The sequence below is a fragment of the Mobula birostris genome, chromosome 7, assembly GCF_030028105.1.
Source record: "Mobula birostris isolate sMobBir1 chromosome 7, sMobBir1.hap1, whole genome shotgun sequence".
NCBI lineage: Eukaryota > Metazoa > Chordata > Chondrichthyes > Myliobatiformes > Myliobatidae > Mobula > Mobula birostris.
In genome coordinates, this window is record NC_092376.1 from 22,648,153 (window position 1) to 22,660,775 (window position 12,623).

Sequence of the window (12,623 nt, forward strand, 5' to 3'; positions counted from 1 at the left end):
GTTTGCACCTAGGGAATCATAGGTAAGGAGACATTGATTTTTATTAGAAGTAACTCAGGGAGAATTATTAGATTACCATTTACTCTGTCAAGCTCCCTCAGGTTCCTGAACCTCCTATTCTACTGAAGTGTCCAATTTTTTTACCTTCTTTCTATGGACAATTCATGAATTAATCTAATATCCTCTCTGAGTTACTTCCAATATAAATAAATGCCTCCTTACATAAGAAGATAGAGCCTTTTTTATAATATCCTAAGTGCAAATAAATTCCAAGCCAGAGTCTTGGGTCTCCACAATTAAAGTATCAGTGATATGCAATTTATTTGGATCCAGGAATGAGAGGGTTAACATATGAGGATTAACATTTGTCCGCTCTTGGACTGCATTCCTTGGAGTTTAGAAGAATGAGGGGAGACCTCATAGAAACATTTCGAATGTTAAAAGGCATGGACAGAGTGGATGTGGCAAAGTTGTTTCCCATGATCGGGGAGTCTAGCACGAGAGGGCATGACTTCAGGATTGAAGGGCGCCCTTTCAGAGCAGAAATGCAAAGAAATTTTTTTAGTTAGAGGGTGGTGAATCTATGGAATTTGTTGCCACGGGCAGCAGTGGAGGCCAAGTCATTGGGTGTATTTAAGGCAGAGATTGATAGGTATCTGAGTAGCCAGGGCATCAAAGGTTATGGTGAGAAGGCAGGGGAGTGGGACTAAATAGGAGAATGGATCAGCTCATGATAAAATGGAGGAGCAGACTCGATGGGCCAAATGGCCTATTTCTGCTCCTTTGTCTTATGGTCTTATGGTTATGGTCTTATATTACTATTAATGTGGCTAATATCTCTCCAGTTGATTGATTGGTAGCAAACACATCAATATTGGAATTTCTACAGTGAGAACTACAAAAAAGGCATACCCGAAGTGTGTTTTAAGAGATCTATAAAAAGGACCAAGTGAACAAAGTCAGCTAAATGGAGAGGATCTTAGTAGAGGCCCAGTTCAAACACCTATCCTTCAAAAGGCAATCTCTTCATTTCAAGCATCAATCAAATGATTGGACCAACTGTAGGCTGAGAAAATCTACAGTCTACAAATCAGTGAATTTGGATGAATCAAGGACAGTGGAAGTAGACAAGCCAATTGTCTTTGTTCTTACCATGTGCTTGAAGAGGATGGTGATGGTCATTTTGTGAGACTGTCCTTGTAACCTCCCCCCCCCCCCCCAATTTTGTGATCTCCAAAATAATTCTTGCTTTGGGATAATCTAATGAGAACAAATGAATGTAGACACAAGGAGTTTCAGCTGATGACCTGCTAAACCTGAGACCAGTCTCAGATGAGTAACTATTTACTAAGTAATGTGGCAGGCTTGCTGGAGAAGCAACTGTCATCTTGTTAGACTCAGCGTCTGGGTCACCTAATTTGGCTGGTTTAAACCAGTCAGAGTTGAAATAAACTAAGGCACGGGGCTGGGGGGCCGAAACCATAGACCAATGCTGGCTGTAGCCCTGGACCAGAGCCTGAAAGAAGGTGACCCTGAGCCAATAGGATGGCGATACATCAGTCAACCTCTTGAGGAACACTATAAGAGACAAGAGCTTCAAATATGAGGCAGAAATAACTCTCCAGAGACCAACCATCGTGAATGAGGATGTCCCCATGGATAAGTGGAGATTGGGACAATGAGGCATGCCTAGCCAGGGTAGACTCCTTTCCCAGGTAATACCTTTTCTCTTCATTGACTGTTCATGGAGGGTCAGGGAAATCTAGTGGGGGTCCACACAGGTAGTTAGTTTGCGAGACCACGTACTTTTCAGTTGAGACAATAAAGGTTACTTGTTGGTAATTACAGATACCCTCTGTGCCTCTCTGATCATTATTATTAATGGCTAGATCCTTACAACACAACCTTTATGAGTGAATCAACCATTAGAATGTGGAAACTTCGGAGAGGGTGCAGAATCGATCTACCAGGATGCTGGCCCAACTAAAGAGCATGTCTTATGAGGATAGATTGAGCGAGCTGAGACTTTTCCGTTAGGAGCGAAAGAGGATGAGAGGTGACTTGATGGGGGTGTAAAGATAATAACAGGCATTCATTGAATAGATAGCCAGAGACATTTTACCGTGGGTCTGAAATAGCTAATATGAGGGGGTCATAATTTTAAGGTGATTGGAGGAAAGTATAGGGGAATGTCATGGGTAAGTTTTCTTACAGAGACTGCTGGGTGTATGGAATGCCCTGCCAGGGGTAGTAGTGTGGGATATATATTAGGGGCATTTAAGAAACTCTTTGATGGGCACATAAATGATAGAAAAATGGAGGCCATGGGGGAGGAAAGGGTTAGGTTGATCTTAGAATAGATTAAAAGGTCAGCACAACATTGTGAACTGAAGGGCCTGTACTGTTTCTAATGTTCTATGTTCTATGAACCTTCCCCAGTAGAAGCATGGCTTTCCTTAAATCAAAGCTCTAAAGTGGACGCAACAGTTCCCATGATGAATAGTCTTGGCCTGAAACGTCAACTGATTGGTCCCACCAAAGCCCTGTGATAAATTCCTAACCATGTTAAAGCACCTTCCTGTGGTGTGGAGTAGGTACTTCAAACCACAATTAATATAACAAGCAATCACAATAGCGAAAAATAATGAAATCAAATTAAATGTATAATCTTGGTTGATATTGCCATAGCAACATCGGAATACTAACTGGAAAGCAATAGCGGCTAGTGTTGCTGGAACTGGTGGAAGGCATTCAAAGCAATTAGCCTAGAGTGTTGAACACAATAAGATGTGGTGCGGTAATCACAAATAGGCATTCAAGTCGCTGCAACAGAAGGAGAGCTGGGGAAGAGCCACCGACACAAATCACATTTGAAAGAGAGAAGGTGAGAGAAAGTGAGAGTGTCAGAGAGAGTGAGAGAGTGAGAGTGTGTGTGTGAACATGTATATATAGAGGTTCATCATTCTTTCTTAGTCCTCTTCCAACGTTTGGTTCCATTGATTTCAACAAAGTTAAATGCCAGGAGACAAGTACATTTGGCAGTGGATACTTTAATCTAAACACAAGAGATTCTGCACATGCTGGAAATCCAGAGTAACACATACAAAATGCTGGTGGAACTCAGCAGGTCAGACAGCATGTATGGAGGGGAATAATCAGTTGATGTTTCATGCCAAGACCATTCATCAGAATACCTTGACTTGTTTAGTGCTAAGGACCCAAAAGGAAATTCATCTCCCTAACTTTATGTCAATCTATCAATCTTCAGGTCATGGCACTCAGAGACTTGTGCTAGCATTATTATGTCACTGTCTGTGCTGGATTGTAACTGTATGTGCTGTGTTAGACTATATGTATAGAGTTTTACACCTTGGCACCAGAGGAACAATGTTTCATTTAGCTGTATACATACTGCATCTATGGGTGAATGACAATAAACTTGAACAATGATCGATTTCTAATTCATTAACTTGGCCCGAATTCCACTCTTGCCTGCCAGGATGCATTCAAATTTGACTAACCTTCAGGAAGAACTCCCTGGACCAATAGTCTGGAGGGTAGGATTCCTGTCGCATTGTGGCTGCCAATCAGAATGTTCTGCTACTGCTTGTGAAATTGGGAATTAAACCATTGCTGGCAAATGCTCGATATTCTATACTGAATTGTTCTCATTAGTGCCCATGGTTCCTGCGTGAGAAGTTTTAATTCTGTTGGATAGCTCTCCAGCCTCACTCAACTGTACAGCAAAGGCTTGTCAAGATTTCCCAGCATTACAGCTGGGAAATCAACTTTGTGGTCGTCAACCAAGTGCAGGATCCAGGAGCCCATTCAGATGAATTTTGTCTGCAGTACTACAATAAGATAAACTTGGTTTTAGTTATTTGTGCTATTCTATTACATAAATAAACTATTAGAGGTTTTAGTTGACTTCATTTCTCAATAAATCTTACTATTTTTGATTGATTCTATTTTAAAAAGATTTTAACAGTTTCTTCATATTCAATATTCGAATTATTGACAGGATTTGCTCACATTTGGAAAAGCACAGTCTTATTCGGGATAGTCAGCATAGATGTGTGCAGAGGAGGTGATGCCTTACAAACTCAATTGAATTTTTTGAGAAGGAAAAGGTGACTAAGGGTAGGGCAGTAGATGTTCCCTCTGTGGACTTTACTAAAATCTATGATTAAGGTCTGTCATGACTGCTTGATCCTGATGATTAAGTCACATGGGATCCACAGTGGTTAGTGGGTTTGGACTCAAATTAGCTTGGCCATAAAAGACGGAGTTAGTTGTGGGTGGGTGTTATTCCAACTGGAGGTCTGTAACCAGTGGTGTTCTGCAGGGATTGATATTGGGATCTGTCTTGTTTGATTTGGATGGATGTGTTGGTGGTTTGTTTATTAATTTTGCAGGTAACACAAAAAAAGTGGTGAAAGTGAGGACAGTTGTCAAAGCAACCAGCAGGATATGGTGGATCAGCTGCAAATTTGGATAGATAAAGTTTAATCCATACAAGTGCGAGGTGATCTTTGGGTGCAATCTTTGAAGGCGGGAGGAGAAGATGGCAGCGCGCCGCACGTGCGCAGCTCTCTGGAGAAAAATGATGTCATATCTGTTAAATAGGGGCTGTGGGCAATTCTGATTTGATGGAGAATGGACGTGAAATCACAGAGGAACATCTGGAGAAATTTCTGAAACGCCCATCCGCTGCTGTCGCTACTGTGGGGTCGGGAATCTTTCGGAGGGTAGGCCTCAAAATCCCCGGACTTGTCTGCTTTTGGCGACCGAGAAAGAGGTCGAATCGCTTGGACAGAGATGGCGCTCAGTACTCGGTGTCAGAGAGCTGATCAGAGCTCGAAGTTTTCGGATGACTCAGAGTCGGATTGTGGTCGGCATGGCAGGAAGAGTTTTTCTTCCCTCTCCCGTCTGCATGAGATGTGGGACATTTGAGAAACTTTGAACTTTACTGTGCTCACGGACTTTCTTCATCAAGTTATGGTATAGTGCACTGTTGTAACTATATGTATAACTATGTGGTTTTGTCAGTTTTTTCAGTCTTGGTTTGTCCTGTGTTTTGTGATATCACACCGGAGGAAATAATGTATCATTTCTTAATGCATACATTACTAAATGACAATAAAAGGGGACTATATGTCTTCATTATCTAAAAGTCCATAGCTCCCTCAAAGTGGTAACTGTGTGGGGTGGTAAACAAGGCATACAGCATGTTTTAGTGGTTTTTCTCATTTGGTATCAAATAAATTTTCAGACTTTCCCCTGTTGCAGCAAGTGTACACAACACCGAGAATTCAGGCCCTTACGATTGTTAAGGTAGTGTCCTGCTTAACTGCTTAGTGGGCTTCCTTTAATGGGCTGTGGAGGGCATAGGCTTGTGACCTTTCGGTCAAGTTCCAATTCGTAAATCAGATACACATAACCTCTCATATATATTTTAATTTCCAGTGCAAAAAATGTCTTGTGTGAGGGTCAATCACGGCAGCAAGAGCCAGGGTCAATTTCCCAATGAGTGGGCCTCCTATCGCCTTGATAGAGTTGTTCTGTAGCTGGGCGACACCACTACCCAATACTATACCCTTTCACCTTATCTTCTACCTGATTTCCCCATTCACTTGATTCCCTCTTTCTCCAGTTACTACTCTGCTCCCCACCCTAGATTTCTGCCCTCACTTTCTTTTTACCTTTTCTCTCTACTTTTTTAGGCCCTGACTGATCTCCCTCATCACCATGGCTACCTGAAGGGATCTACCCACAACTCTGATTCACTCTCCAGTAGCGAATCAACATGAGGACAGCTAAAATGCTTTTTCAATGGAAAGAACATCTTGATTTCTTCAGAGAGGTTGTCCCAATGTGGTTGTTTGATTTTGAGCGACACCTATTTAGTATTGGGGCAAAACATTTTGAGCAAAACAAATCCAGCCTCTTATGGGCTTTCCTACAATTTTATGGATTTAGTGGCATCAGCACCGGACTTCGGAGTGAAGGCTCCCGAGTTCCAATCCAAGTCCGGCCACCCCCCGAGCACGCTTTCCATTCGTGCCGGGTTGAGCATCGAGCTAGCCACTCGGCCTCGTAAAAAACATGGGTCGAGTCAGGAACGTTCATATCGTAACCCGGTTAATCCGAAAGGAGACCAATCCTAACACTACGCGCCAGACAAGAATGGGTGACTGTCTGGTGCGACATACTAGGAAGGAAGGGATTTATTTAAGGAGGTATTTTACTTACCAATCTTCCTTTCACCTGTGAACATTCATTTTCATACAAGAAACGTTTAGTTAAGGTTTCCCTGGAACACAGCTATTCTTCAAGTCTTCAAGAGTAAATTAAAGCATAAAGTACAGTGATGGTTGTTGAAGTGTTTCGCTGGATGGTAAAAGCTCTCATTGTTACAACTGTCACCTCTGGTTTCCACAGCTGACTGCCTGCCTCACTGATAACACAATGTTCCTTTTACACCTCACTAATTCCAGTTATGGCATACACACAGTGTGAAAGTACAACCCCCTGCGGAAATATAATGCTGCTACATTTCGATGCGTTTTATAAAAGTAACCGAAAAGCGTTCGTCCATGGGGACTGCAAATCAGTGGCTGAATGGTCTGACAGAGGGAATCAGGGAGAAATTCTATCAATGGTCTGCCACAATGCACAGGGCTGAGAGATATCATCAACACTACTTCTTGAAAAGCAGTGTAATGTTTTTCCCCGATCAGCAAGCGATAAATTAACAGCAATTAGATAATGGCCTTAATCACTGGGTCTATTTTAAATGGTGAGGGGTGAAATAGCATTGGTGTGAGAAGGAGCTGGGTATCACAGAAAAGTTATCGAAAGTTAATATGTCAGCTCAACAATCAGAATCAGATTTATTATTGCTGACATACTGTATGTTGGGAAACATGTTGTTTTGTGGCAGCAGTACCATGCAAGACATTAAAATTACTATGAAGCTACAATATAAAAAAAATCTTCCAGGAAATCAAACCATATGTTGACCTATTCTGAAGAAGGGTCAGCTCACTCAAAATGTCAGTTCTGCTTCTGTCCCCGCTGACCTGCAGAGTGCGGGCAGGTTCTTAGTTTTTGTGTTGGATAGCGCAGTAGCCGATGCTAAATGGCCGACTTCTGCTCCTGTCACTTTTGTTCCAGAGTTCTGTGGAATTCCTTCTCCATCTTTCCTTCTCGTTCCCTCCTTAATTCATTTCTTAACAACCAACTCTCTACGCAAGCTCTTGGTCGTGTCTGTGCCAAATGCGATACAAAATTAAACTAAATCTCTTTTGTATGCTCCCATATTCCCTGCATATTCATGGAGTCATAGAACACCGCAGCACAGAAACAGGCCTTTCGGCCCATCTAGTCCATGCCAAAGTATTATTCTGCCTGGTCCCATCGAACTGCATTTCCACCAAAGCCCTTCATACCCCTACCATACATGTACTTATCCAAATTTCTCTAAATACAGAGCATTCGTATTCTCTTAATGCATATACCCATCTAAAAGTCTCATTAACGTCACTATCATATCTGCTTCCACCATTACCACTAGCAACTGATTCCAGGCACCTACCACTCTCTGCACGTCTCTTTTAAACTTTCCCTCCTCACCTTAATGGATGCCTTCTAGTATCTGATATTTCTACCTTTGAAGAATATTCTGACCATCTACCCAATGAATGCCTCCTATAATTCTACGAATTACTATCAGGTCTCCCATTAGCTCCTGATACTCAAGAGAATACAACTCAACTTGTCCAATTTCTCCTTATAACTCACACCATTTAATCCAGGCAGCATTCTGGAAAATTTATTCCCCTTTTCCAGACAGTCAATATATCCATCTTGTAAAATCACCGTTTATCCGTCCTTTAATGGGGTGACCAGAATTGCACACAATACGCCAAAAATGGCCCAAATGAAGTTTGATTAGATGCAACATGACCTCCTGACTAATGGAGCCAAACATGCAGTACGCTTTCTTAACCACCCTATCTACTTGAGTGCCCATTTTCTGGGAGATTTGGACTGAGAACCCAAGATCCCTCTATACATCAATGCTGTAAATGGCCCTGCCATTAACTGTATGTTTTCCCCTTAAATTTGACTACCTAAATTCTAACACCCCACACTTAAGAACTTTGACAAACTTCTGTAGAAGTGCAGTGGAGGGTATATTGACTGGCTGCATCACAGCCTGGTATGGAAACACCAATGCCCTTGAATGGAAAATCCTACAAAAGGTAGTGGATTTGGCCCAGTGCATCACGGGTAAAACTCTCCCAACCATTGAGCACATCTACATGAAATGCTGTCATAGGAAAGCAGCATCCATCATCAGAGATCCCCATCACCCAGGTCATGCTTTCTTCTTGCTGCTGACATCAGGTAGAGGATACAAGAGCCTCAGGATTTATACCATGAGGTTCAAATACAGCTACTACTCCTCAGCCATCAAACTCTTGAATAAAAAGGGGATAACTGCACTCACTTGCCCATCATTGAAATGTTCCTTCAACCAATAATCTCACTTTAAGGACTCTTTATCTCATTATCTCATGTTCTCATTATTAATTGCTATTTATTTATATTTGACTTTGCACAGTTTGTTGTCTTCTGCACTCTGGATGATCTTTCATTGATCCTGTTATAGTTAGTATTCCATAGATTTGCTGAGTATGCCCACAAGAAAATGAAGCCCAGGGTTGTACTTGGTGACATATATGTACTTAGATAATAAAATTTACTTTGATATCTAGAGCATGGAAAAAGTTCCCCTGTTCTATGCTAGTCCCATTTAAAAGCATTTCACCCAAGTCCCTCTAAACCAGGGGTCCCCAGCCTTGGTTAATGGTAGGGGTCCATGACATAAAAAGGTTGGGAATCCCCTGCTCTAAGATGTTCCTATTCAGGTTCCTGTCCAAGTGTTATTTAAATATTGTTGATATACCTGCCACAACCTCAGATGAGGAAGAATTTCTTAAGCCAGAGGATGGTGAATCTGTGGATTTCTTTGCCAGACAGCTGTGGAGGCCAAGTCATTCGGTATATTTAGAACAGAAGTTGATAGGTTCCTCATTAATAAAGGCAATAAGGTTACGGGGAGAAGGCAGGAGAATGGGAAATAAATCAGTTAGGATGGAAAGGTGGAGCAGACTTGATGGGTCAAACAGCTTAATTCTGCTCCTATGTCTTATGGTGAACCACTTCTGTTGGCAGCTAATTTAGTATATGGAACACCCTCTAGTGAAAAGGTTGCCCCTATTAAATGTCTCCCATCTCACTTTAAAATCCTTACTTGGGTTAAACTCCCACCTGTCATGCCTCCACACGTATCTATAATGGAATAAGATCCTGTTGTATCCTTTGACAGTCCTCTACGCTGCCTGCATTCTACCAATCTTTATGTCATCTGCAAACTTACCAGTTGAGTCACGTACACAGTCAGTGGCCATATTTTTAGTATCTCCTGTAAGATCATGGTCTTCTGTTGCTATAACTCATCCACTTCAAGGTTTGACACTTTGTGCATTAAGAAATACTCTTCTGCAGACCACTGTTGTTACACAAGGTTATTTGAGTTACTGCCACCTTCCTGTCAGCTTGAACCAGTCTTGCTATTCTCTTTTGATCTCTCTCATTAATAAGGTGCTTTCACCTACGAAATGCCACTCACTGGAAGTTTTTTTTTGTTTTTTACACCATCTCTGTAAACTCTAGAGAATGTTGTGTGTGAAAGTCTCAGGAGATCGTTAGTTTCTGAGACACTCAAATCTGGCCCCAACAATCACTTGATCACATTTCTTCCCCACTCTGATGTTTGGTACGAAAAATAACTGAACTTGTTGGCCACATCTACATGCTTTTATGCATTGAGATGCTGCCACATGATTGGCTGATAAGATATTTGCATTAACGAGCAGCTACACCGGTGTACTTAATAAAGTGGCCTGAGTATATGTATCACACAATCTTCTTCTGTAGATAGCTGTCAATTTTTTTGCTTGCTAACTCTTTTTTGAAGCACCTCGACAGGTTCAACTTGGAAGCTGTTGTTCCCGTTCAAGGAAGGACGCCGAAATCATAAGGCCCAACACCATGGATCTGTGCGTATCTACTGAGGAATCAGGAAATAAAGTGTATCTAAAATGCATTGTAAAATGGACCAAAAGCTTTTTGGATTTCACTTATCTAGAGCAATGCTGGCTCCCAACTAACAACTTGGAAATACTCATACTGTCTTCCATCCATCTGTATTTGCCACTTTTAGTCATGATACAAAACAAGATGGATGGCATGACTTAGCAGGGCCAAAGCTTTGACACTTTCTTTCTGTTTTAACCCTGGTGATAAATACATCTTCATCCTAAGACAGAATGTGGAAAAGTAAATTGAGTTTCACTTTGAAAAAAGAATGGTTTCAATGTCTAAAATTTATGGCTGACAACAATCGAAGTCAAAGTGCACTTGATGTTTTTTTCCCCTCTGTGACTCTATCCTCCTCAATGGTAATAGCATCAGCCAGTCACAATCCTCTACTGTAACTCTCCACTTCTGATAAGATGGTGGCACGTTCGATAGCAGCAGCTTCTATGGGATCAACTAAGGATGTTATTGTCCTTTTTAAACCCAGATTTTATGATCACAAGACCCTGCAGCACACTAAGAACTTAAACTTACTGCACGTCTCCCCCATCAGCAAGCTGCTTTTTGGGGGAGAAACTGAAGGAGCTGGACTTGGTGCGGTTCTTGTATCAGAGACGTGTTGGAGAGGTTGGTGCATGAATGCAGTCCACGGCCTAACAGCGAGAGATCATTTCAGTCACTTTTCTTGTGACTGCAAGACCCTGTTGGTCACTGTTATTGTGGGATGCTGCAAGTCTGATTCACTGTTAGACTGGTAGATGGCAGGGGAGCCGCAAGGCCTCGACTGTAGTGAGGAACAGGGCTCAAGCCGCAGTGTCACCTGTTTTCAGCCATCCAGGAGAGAGGCATTGGGACTGGTGCACTCCACCAGAGGTGATGTAACGCAGCGTCCAAGCTGGAGTTGGTGCTGCCACCAGCGTTTGCTTGGCAGAAAACAAGCTGTATTGTGTTTGACTGCAAACTGCTGCAACATTCATGGACTATATAGATTTTTTGTGTGGCTGCATTTTATTGGTATCTTATATGTGCTTGCGATGTATACAATATGTGCTACATGTGCCTTGTGCTGTGTGACTTTTGGTATTGAGTTTTTAATCTTGGCCCCAGAGTAATGTTGTTTCATTCATGGGTATGCATGACAATTAAACCTGAACTTGAATTTAAACTGAGAGAAAGATTTTAGCTACTATCTATTAATGCACAGTTTTAGTGTCTGGTAATTTCAGCTGTAAAAATTTTTAGGCAACCAGCTCATGAAAGCAAAAAATCACAGCCAGATACCAGGAAGAGTAAACTCGACAAAACCACAATTAGATTAGATTAGATTAGATTATGATGACACGCAGTCCTCTTTTATTGTCATTTAGTAATACATGCATTAAGAAATGATACAATGTTCCTCCAGTATGATATCACAGAAACACAAGATAGACCAAGACAGAAAAACTGACAAAAACCACATAATTATAACATATAGTTACAACAGTGCAAAGCAATACCATAATTTGATAAAGAACAGACTATGGGCACGGTAAAAAAAGTCTCAAAGTCTCTCGATAGTCCCATCATCTCACGCAGATGGTAGAAGGAAGAAAAACCCTCTCTGCCATGAATCTCCAGTGCCGCAAACTTGCCGATGCAGCACCTGGAAGCACCCGACCACAGCCGGCTCTGAGTCCATCTGAAAACTTCGAGCCTCCAACCAGCCCTCCGTCATCGAGCACCAAGCAACATCTCTGCCGAGCGCTTCGACCCCGGCCCCGGCCGCCAAGGAATAGGCAAAGCCGAGGATTTAGGGTCTTCCTTTCCGGAGATTCTCGATCGCACAGTAGCAGCGGCAGAGAAGCAGGCATTTCAGAAGTTTCTTCAGATGTTCCTCTGTGCTTCTCACATCTGTCTCCATGAAATCAGGATTGTGCACGGTACCCTACTTAACAAATACAGGTATTATTCCAGAATGGCCAATGATCTGTAAGTTAGTACAACTTATGCTGATTGCATCCTCAGGAGCAAAGTTATCAAGGCCAAAGAGGGCCACCATGGTTATAATCTTCTCCAAGGACCGTGACCTTGTCATAGGTCACAATCCTCAGAGAGGCCTGTGAGATCCTGAGATCCCGAGAGTGATGCCTTCTGGATCTTAGCTACAGGTAGGGTCACCTATAGTGGTGAGGTCAAGGGAGAGGAATCAGACAAAAAAGCATCCAACCTAGAACTCAGTGGTGGAGCTGGTGGAAGATGATGGCACATTACAACATCAGTGAAGATGGAAGAATGCTGCAGCAGTGAAGGGTCTCCAGTCATCTTACATTCCATGCCATTAGCCCCTGACCCAAGTCGTTCAAGGACCATGTGGTGGCTGCCCATGCATCAGCCTCCCCACGGTAAACAAGGTCACGCATAGACATTCTCCATTTTGGTAATAACCCCTTAGGAGAACATCATACTCGACT

At 42.2% G+C, this 12,623-nt stretch overlaps 1 protein-coding gene across 3 annotated transcripts in view; it reads right to left on the bottom strand.

Moving 5' to 3' along the window:
- Positions 1-12,623, bottom strand: part of gabrg3 (gamma-aminobutyric acid type A receptor subunit gamma3) — a 775,666-nt gene that overhangs the window by 429,833 nt on the left and 333,210 nt on the right. The window lies entirely within an intron of this gene.